This window comes from Humulus lupulus, chromosome 3 (genome assembly GCF_963169125.1).
Source record: "Humulus lupulus chromosome 3, drHumLupu1.1, whole genome shotgun sequence".
Classification (NCBI taxonomy): domain Eukaryota; kingdom Viridiplantae; phylum Streptophyta; class Magnoliopsida; order Rosales; family Cannabaceae; genus Humulus; species Humulus lupulus.
In genome coordinates, this window is record NC_084795.1 from 219,992,243 (window position 1) to 220,001,735 (window position 9,493).

At 42.0% G+C, this 9,493-nt stretch overlaps 1 non-coding gene across 1 annotated transcript; it reads right to left on the bottom strand.

The window, feature by feature from the left end:
* Nucleotides 1–7,508: 7,508 nt before the first annotated feature.
* LOC133828308 (small nucleolar RNA R71) lies at nucleotides 7,509–7,615 on the bottom strand. The gene has a single exon (XR_009890935.1). It is a non-coding gene; the product is annotated as a small nucleolar RNA R71 (small nucleolar RNA).
* Nucleotides 7,616–9,493: the final 1,878 nt, after the last annotated feature.

Genomic DNA, 9,493 nt, shown 5'->3' on the forward strand with positions numbered 1-9,493 from the left:
TTTGGGTCGTTACAACTATCCCCTCCTACTGAGAATTTCATCCTCGAAATTTACCTGAATAACTCGGGATGTTGATCTTGCATAACTGACTCAATCTCCCAGGTCGCTTCCTCGACCTTATTATACCTCCACAACACTTTGACTAAAGGAATCGTGTTGTTCCGTAGAACCTTGTCTTTCCTGTCTAGGACCTGAACTGGTCGCTACTCATATGAAAAATCTGTCTGCAACTCCAAGTCCTCATACTTTAAGACATAAGTCGTATCAGAGACATACGTCCAAAGCATAGTAATGTGAAATATGCCTTGAACCCCTGATAACGATGGTGGCAATGCCAACCTGTAGGCCACTAGCCTCTAGGTTCTCAAAAGGTCCTATGAATCTAGGGCTCAACTTTCCATTTTTCCCAAACCTCCTCACCCCTCACAGTGATGACACTCGTAGAAACACATGGTCCCCTACCTGGAACTCCACATCCTTACGCTTAGGATCAGCATAGCTTTTCTGTTGCTCTACAAAGCGAGCTTTTGAGCTCGGATCTTCTCAATAACTTCATTAGTCTTTTGAACCAACTCTGGTCCCAAATACTTCCTCTCACCCATCTCATCCCAATGAATAGGCGATCTACATCTCCTTCCATACAACAACTCGTATGAAGCTACTCCAATCATTGATTGATAACTGTTGTTTTATGAAAACTCAATCAACGGAAGGTACTTACTCCAAGACCCCTCAAAATCTAATACACACGCCCTAAGCAGATCTTCCAATACCTGAATCGTCCTATCAGACTGTCCATCTGTCTGAGGATGAAATGCTGTACTGAACTTCAACTGAGTCCCCATAGCCTTCCACAATCCACCCCAATACATGGAGGTAAATATAGGATCCCAGCTGATACTATAGATTTAGGAACCCCATGGAGACATACATTCTCCCTCACGTACAACTCTGCGTACTGATCCTCAATATAGGTTGTCCTCACTGGAAGAAAATGAGCTGACTTGGTTTATCTATCTACTATCACCCACACCAAGTCATGTAACCCCACTGTCCTGGGTAAACCCCACAAAATCCATAGTAATGTCCTCCCACTTCCATTCGGGAATACCCAAAGGTTGTAGCAACCTCGCTGGTCGCTGATGCTCAGCCTTCACCTGCTGACAGGTTAAACACTTGGCCACATACTCCACTACATCCCTCTTCATCCCAGGTCACCAATATAATGTCCGTAGATCCTAATACATCTTTGTGGTGCTTGGATGGAGTGAGTATGGTGTAGTATGGGATTCGTCTAGTATCTTTCGTCTAATACCCACATCTGTCGAGACACAAATCCGACCCTTATGCCATAATAAACCAGTCTCTGAAATGGAATAGTCCTCAGCCACTCTAGCTAGGACATTCCCTCTAACCTCCTGCAATTGTATATCATCCATTTGACCGTCTCTTATCCTCTTCAGAATGGTCGATTGTAAGGTAGTATTGGCCAACCAGCCCACAATTAGCTCTATCCTTCCTCTAGCCATCTCCTCTGCCAACTCCTTTGATATATGTGTAAAGCTAAACAACTGTCCCGGGCCCCTCCGATTCAACGCATCTGCCACCACATTGGCTTTCCCTGGGTGGTAAAGGATATCACAATCATAGTCCTTCACCAACTCTTCCCAACATCTCTACCGCATATTCAAGTCCTTCTGGGTGAAGAAATACTTTAAGTTCTTATCATCGGTGTATATCTCGCACTTCTCTCCATACAAGTAATGTCTCCAAACTTTCAATGCGAATACCGTCGCTACCAACTCCAGATCATGGGTAGGGTACTGCTGCTCATAATCATTCAGTTGACATGATGCATAAGCAATAATCTTCTCATTATGCATCAACACGCATCCCAATCCCAATCTTGATGCGTTATAGTATACCAAAAACTTCCCTCCCTCCGAAGGAAGACTCAACACCGGAGCAGTAATCAGCTGTCGCTTCAGCTCTTGGAAGCTATTCTCACACTTATCTGACTAGATGAACTTCAGACTCTTCCGTATCAATTCTGTCATCGGTGTAGCAATCTTCAAAAACCCTTCCATGAATCGTCGGTAATATCCCACTAATCCAAGGAAGCTCCTAAGCTCCGAGGAGTTCATCGGCCTCACCAATCTCTCACTGCCTCTACCTTAGCTGGATCAACCTTAATCCCATCCTCACCAAAAATATGTCCAAGGAATGTCACTTCTGGTAACCAGAACTCACACTTCTTAAACTTGGCATACAACCGATGCTTTCTCAACCTCTGCAATACTTGTCGAAGATGTTGTTCATGCTTTGCCTCTGAACTGGAGTAAACCAAGATGTCGTCGATGAAGACAATCACAAACTGATCTAAGAAATCCTTGAACACCCTGTTCATCAGATCTATGAATGCTGCTGGGGCATTGGTCAGACTAGACGATATGTCCAAGAACTCATAATGACCATACCTCATTCGAAAGGCCATCTTCAGTATATCCTCGTCCTTGATCGCTAGCTGGTGATAACCAGATTGAAGATCAATCTTCGAGAATACCGTCTTTCCCTGCAGCTGATCGAACAGGTCATCGATCCTTGGTAAAGGGTACTTATTCTTAATGGTCAACTAGTTTAACTCCCAATAGTCTATACACATTCTCAGAGTCCCATCCTTCTTCTTCACAAACAAAACCGGAGCACCCCATGGTGAGAAGATAGGTCTAATAAACCCCAAATCAAGAAGTTCTTGTAATTGTATCTTTAACTCTTTCAGTTTTTCCAGAGCCATCCTATATGGTGCCTTCGACATTGGCTCTGTACCCGGTACTAATTCGATGAAGAATTGAATCTCCCTGTGCGGCGGCAGTCCTGCTAAATCCTTAGGAAATACATCCAAGAACTCGCGTACCAATCTTGTCTCTCCCGACCCTGTTGGCATAATCCTGGTGATATCCACCACACTACCCAGAAAACCCACACAACCTCCCAGCAATAGGTCCCTAGCCCTTAATGCTGATATCATGGGTATGCGGGGTCCATCCACGACACCCATGAAAACAAAGGGATCCTCACCCTTAGGCTCAAAGGTCACCATGTTCCTCCTACAATCAATAGTAACCCCATATCTCACCAGCCAATGCATCTCTAGAATTATATCAAAGTCATCCATACTCAACTCAATAAAATCCACTGATAATTCCCTACTATCTACCATCACTAGTAATGCTCTAATCCATTTCCTAGAAACTATCAATTCCTCTGTAGGTAGTATAGTCCCAAACGTCGTAGTATAATACTTGCTAGGTCTACAAAATCTATCAATTACCTTACTAGAAACAAATGAATGTGTAGCACCAGAGTCAATCAATATAATATATGAAGAGCCAGCACTAGAAAACTGACCTGTCACTACCGAGGGACTAGCGTCGGCCTCCGCCTACGTCAAGGTGAACACTGGAGCTGGAGTCAATCTATCCACCTTCCCTGTTTCCTCCTTCTTTGCTATTGGACAATACTTCTTGAGGTGTCCCACCACCCCACACAAGTAACAAGCTTTCGCTTGACATTTGCCCAGATGGCGCTTCCTGCATCTCGTGCAGTCTGGGTAACTCCTCCATATCTCACCACCTCCCTGGCAGCCACCCTGAGCAACCTGACCCCTCCTATCAGGACCAGTAGTGGTCAAAGTGCCAGGGGTCTTCCACTTTAGGTCACTGGGGCCTCTGTCCCTACCAGACACTGTGGATGGAGGCACTGCCCTGCGAACATCCCGTCTCGCAGTGTTCTCCCTCCAGATCTTGTTCTCTGCCTCTTCAGCAATAGGAGCCTTCTCAGCAGTCTGGGCATAAGTCATCTGCCCAGGTACCGATGTAATCCTCACATCCTAGGTTATCATGGAATTAAGACCCCAACGAACCTATCCTATCTAGCCGAATTTGTAGGCACCAAGTCTGATGCAAACTTCGCTAGCCTATCAAACTTCAGGGCATACTCTGTAACTGTCATGCTGCCTTGTACCAACCCTGTGAATTCATTCCAAATCAAAGTAGAAATATCCCTAGTCTGTGATGCCACCACCCACCAAATACGGGTATCCTCTCTAAGCATATAGGTGGCACAGGCCACCCTTCCATTACCTTCCACCCTCATGAAATCCAGGATGGAAATGATCATACTCATCCACCGTTTAGCCTTAAGTGGATCTGGTCCTCCCTCAAAGGTTGGAGGATTCTGTCTCTTGAATTGCTCATAAAGTGGCTGTCAGGTGGCTGTACAAATGTTGCCACAGCAGGTGGAAAAATAGGTGCAGCACTCCCTGACGGAGCGTGCTGTCTCAAGACATGGATCTGCTCTTCCTAACTTTGTAACAAGGCTTGCATATCAGAAAGTATCTGCTGCCAATTCTCAGGGACTGGCGAAGGGTTCTGGCCCTGGTCATCATCTCTAGCCTTGAACCCTATGCCGACTATTCGTATTGATCGCCTTGGATGCATAGCTATCCAAGTTTATCTGCAATCAATGACTCGATAGTCAGGCAATGATGCCAGGTTAACAGTCTTTCCATAGTCAACCATTGAAACTCAATCAACCATAAGCAATCAAGATGCAAACAATCCATTTAAACTTTCATTCACATGTGGCAGGAATGCCAATAAGCATGCCTCATAATAATCACACAACAGTCAAGGGCTAGGCCCTATCAGTATCTCATGCTCCCTATTAATCATACAGATTAAAAAATTTATATTTCATTTAAGCATTTAAGCATTTAATCACATATATATACACTTACCAAAGCTTGAGTCGAGCTTGTATTTAGCGCGAGTGTACATGCCCAGTCGCTCTGATACGAAGTTGTAACGCCCTGGATAACCAAGACCATTACACTGTGTATTTTAAAATAGTGCAAGAATTGCTAATCAAGTCGTTTGAACAATAATGTGTTCCTAAAGTCAACTAACAGGTCAGGGTTAAAAGATTTTGATTGTAAATAGTTAATTTTCATTAAAATAGATGTTTGGTACATGGAATCCCAAAAACAGGGTTGAAGTGACAATTTACAATCCTCAAAAGTTTAATACAAAAAAAAGCCACTCTAATGGAAAAATACAAGTTTTAGGCCTCTCTCCCTGTACTCTCCCTTGGCCGTGGCGGTCGAGCAGCTACCTATGTACACTCCGCCCCCAGAGCTCTCCAACTCATGGTTGGTCCAACCTTCCTTTGCTTTTATGTTAACCACATAGCACTCGTGAGCCAAGGCCCAGTAAGAAAATCATAACATCAAGAACATATAGCAACAATAATATCTAAACAACATAACTCAACCAATTCAAACATTTAACAGAATTCAAATATAAAACCAAGCAGTGGTAAACACTTCATCTCGCTTAGGTCGAGCCCTCTATTTATCTGGCTGACCCCAGCTCGCTTAGGCCAAGCTGCGTTCAGTATGCTTATCATCTGCCCCGACACCCTTAGGCCATTCATTTTTAGATGTCATATTAATCGTACAATCACACAGTACATGTATTTAATTATTGGGAACAACAGTCCCATTCACAACCACAAGGGTGCAGTCTTCTTACCTCTAATCCTGAGCGGAGGACACAGAACGATCTCGAGCACAATCTTTAGTTTTGAGCCTTGGCGATAAACCTAGTCAGAGTGTCCATGGGTAACCATCAATTTCTAATCCAAATAAATATTTAGGGAACAAATATTAGTCTCCGTGTCCTCAATTTCTACTAAACCGGGTAGTAGAAATCGTCTTAAATGCTTAGGTTCAAATTCCCGAGCCTCCTCGAGCCTTAAACTTCATTTCACCTTAATTCCCCATTGCAGGCCATGACTTACCCTTGAGGGCCGCGGCTCGCCCCTTAGATGGAGGCTCTAACCTCTCTGATGGGGGACATGGGCCGCGACTTGCCCTCACTGAGTCGCGGTGCACCTAGCGAACAGAGGCTCCCAGCCTCTAAAAGCTCATGCGGGCTGCGGCACCTGAAGAACAAGGCCGCGACCTGAGCCCCTAAACCCTGAAAAACCAACTCCTTTCAACATTTCTCCACGAGTCTAACCTTAAATTCTCACCCCAAACCAACAACCAACCCTGGTTTTAAGCCTAGAATTCCCACCCTTTTGGTCCAAGCATGATATCTAGCTCATAAAAAATTCTTACTCTTATTAAACACTTAAATTCAACCCAAAACCAACTAACAAAACTAAGCCTCATGCAAACTTAAACCTTAACATGATTTCAATAGAATTATAGAGAAACTAACTTGAATTCTTACGTCAGATTGTAGTCTAATCCCTCAGCTTCAACTCTTCAATCTTTGAGCTTAAATTCCCAAGTTTCCCCAATTGAATTCCCTAGTTCAATTCTTTAGTTCTCAAGACTTCTTCATGGACAAGAGAGAGAGAGAGAGAGAGAGGAAATCGTGAGTGAGAGGGAAAAGGAGAGTGTGGGAATTTTCTTAGAGTTTCTGGTCATCACCTATGCTTTTGAGTATATCCTAACCCAGCAAAAGACCATTTTTCCCTCTAAGCTTATTAGTCCTCTAAGGGTTCTAAAGGGTAAAACAGTCATTTTCCCCCAGCTCCATCTAATCCCTCAAATGTTCCTAACGTTTATCAATTAATCTCGTCAAGTCCAAATAATTACTAAATTCTTATTTATTACTCAATAAATCCCAAAATATTCTCTAAATTCCCAAAAATACCTCGCAAGGATTTTCTTGAGCCTGGTATTTAAACCTCGCTGTGACTATTTCACTAATCCAATCATTAGGACCGTCTCAGCCATACGCTGCAAATATGCCCTTCTAAGCTATAAAGGGGCCACATGCATATCTAATACTCATAAATATGCATATAATATATTCATATAATCATATTAATCGTGCATGCCACATAGTCACTTATTTGACCAATTAAACACACATATAACCAATTATGCCCTCCTCGCATGCTAATCAAGGTACTAAGCCCTATTTGCAATTTCAGGTCATTACATTATCATCTCACTCTTCAAGGACTATCACTAATAATCCACTCTTTCAACTTTCAGAGAAAGTCAGTCCAGTACAAATACCATTACCATCTGACGATGATTCCGAATTTGAAACATTAGTTAAGTCTCAGATGGCTCAGGAAATGATGTTGAAAGAGTTGGTGGCACTGAATCTAGACCATCAACCTCTGTGTGTTCAATATCCAGCGTTGGACGTTAACTTTGAACTCAAGTTGGGCATCATACATTTACTACCATCTTTCTGTGGGCTACTAGGAGAGGACCCGAATAAGCATTTGACAGAGTTTCAGATAGTCTGCTCTAGTATGAAGCCGATGTTAGTAACTGAAGAGAAGATAAAATTAAGAGCATTTCCATTTTCTTTAAAGGATGGTGCAAAGGAATGAATCTATTACATTCCTCCTGGAACCGTTAATACTTGGAATGAAAGACAATGTTCTTGGATCATTACTTCACAACATCTAAGGTTGGTAGTATGAGGAAGGAAATCTATGGCATTCGCCAACAGTCTGGAGAGTCATTATATGAGTATTGGGAGAGATTTAAGAGGCTATGTCCTAGCTGTCCCCACCACCAAATAAGTGAACAACCCCTGATCCAATACTTTTATGAAGGACTATTTCCATTGGATAAGAGCATGATTAATGCAACAATTGGGGAAGCACTGGTGGACAAGACTCCTGCTGTAGCTAGGAGTTTAATTTCTAATATGGTAGCCAACTATGAACAGTTTGGAGTTCATCATGAGGTTTCAGTTAAGGGAGTAAATGATATAAATTCTAAAGTAGAACAACAACTTGCATAGTTGGTTGGTAAGGTTCAACAATGGCTTTAGGTCAGCAAGTGAGGTTCAACACCCTGTGTCATATGTTAGTTGGTGGGGCATCCTAATGATGCATGTCCCACACATCAAGAGGACATAAATGAGCATGTAAATGCAATGGGGGGATTCTCAGGGCAACTTAGGCAAAGGTATCACTCTTATGCTATAACTTATAAGGAATGGTGGAAGGAACATCCTAATCTTCGATATGGGAATCAACAACAAACCATACCTACTAGATCACCAGGGTTTCCTTACCAACAAAGGCCTCAACAAGTTTATGCACCTCATCCTCAAAAACCCCCTATCTCACATGCTCAAGATCCATCCATGGAGGATATGCTAAAAATGTTAGTGACCTCTAATATACAGACTCAATTAATTCTTCAAAGTGCTCAAGCATCCCTGAAAAATATAGAGAACACAATGGGTCAAATAGCCACTTCATTAAGTGAAAGTGAGCCACTGAATTAAGAAAAGCTACCTTCATAGCCTGTTAGGAATCTAAGGGAAAACGCTAATGTCATCACATTAAGAGATGGCAAGACTTATGATCCACATACTATTCCATCAAGTTCAAATGATGCGTCATTGCCTCCTAGTCATTCCACCCAATAAGAAAAAGATGAAACCCCAAACTCAACACCTAAACCTAAACCAACGATTCCCACTTATGTCACTACTCCTCCATTTCCTAGTCGTTTGAGAAAGACAAAGAAAGATTAAGCTGAACAGGAAATACTAGGGACTTTTCGCAAGGTTGAGGTAAAATTCCCTTACTTGATGCCATTAAACAATTACCTCGATATGCAAAGTTTTTAAAAGAGTTATGCACCAATAAGATGCAACTAAAAGGGAATAAAAATGTGAGTGTGGGGGAAAATGTTTCGGCGGTACTTCAAAAGAAACTTCCACCAAAATGTACGGATCCTGACACCTTCACTATTCTTTGCACTATTGGAAGTAAAAGGATTGGAAGATGTATGTTAGATTTGGGTGCTTCAATCAGTGTAATACCTTACTCTATTTACGCCTCTTTGAATTTGGGATCACTTGAAGAAATGAGGGTGATCATTCAATTTGTGGATCATTCTAATGCCTATCCAAGGGGAGTAGTAGAGGATGTATTGGTTAAAGTAAATGAATTAGTGTTTCATGTGAATTTCTACATTCTTGATATGGAAGATGATTCAGTTCCATGCTCTACACCAGTTTTATTGGGAAGGCCATTTTTAAAGACAACTAGAACTAAGAGGGATGTTCTTAAGGGAACTTTGACCACAGAGTTTGATGGTGAAGTGATTCATTTTAATATTTTTGAGGCTATGAGGTATCCAAGTGATGTTCATTGAGTTTCTATAATTGATATTCTTGACTCATTGTTGCAAATAATTCTTGATTTACATGGAGAGGATGGGTTAGATGTTGTTTTGAGGGAACCAATAGACTTGAAGAAAGAGGATGTCACTATTGAAGTAAAGGAGACGGTGGCTGCACTTAATAGTGGTGGAGAGTTTTCTATTGAGGTACTATTCTTAGAGTTACCTATTTCTCATGAGTAGCTTCAACCATTTGTTAAATCAACACCCAAGCTTGAATTAAAACAAACTACCAGAGCATCTTAAATATGTTTA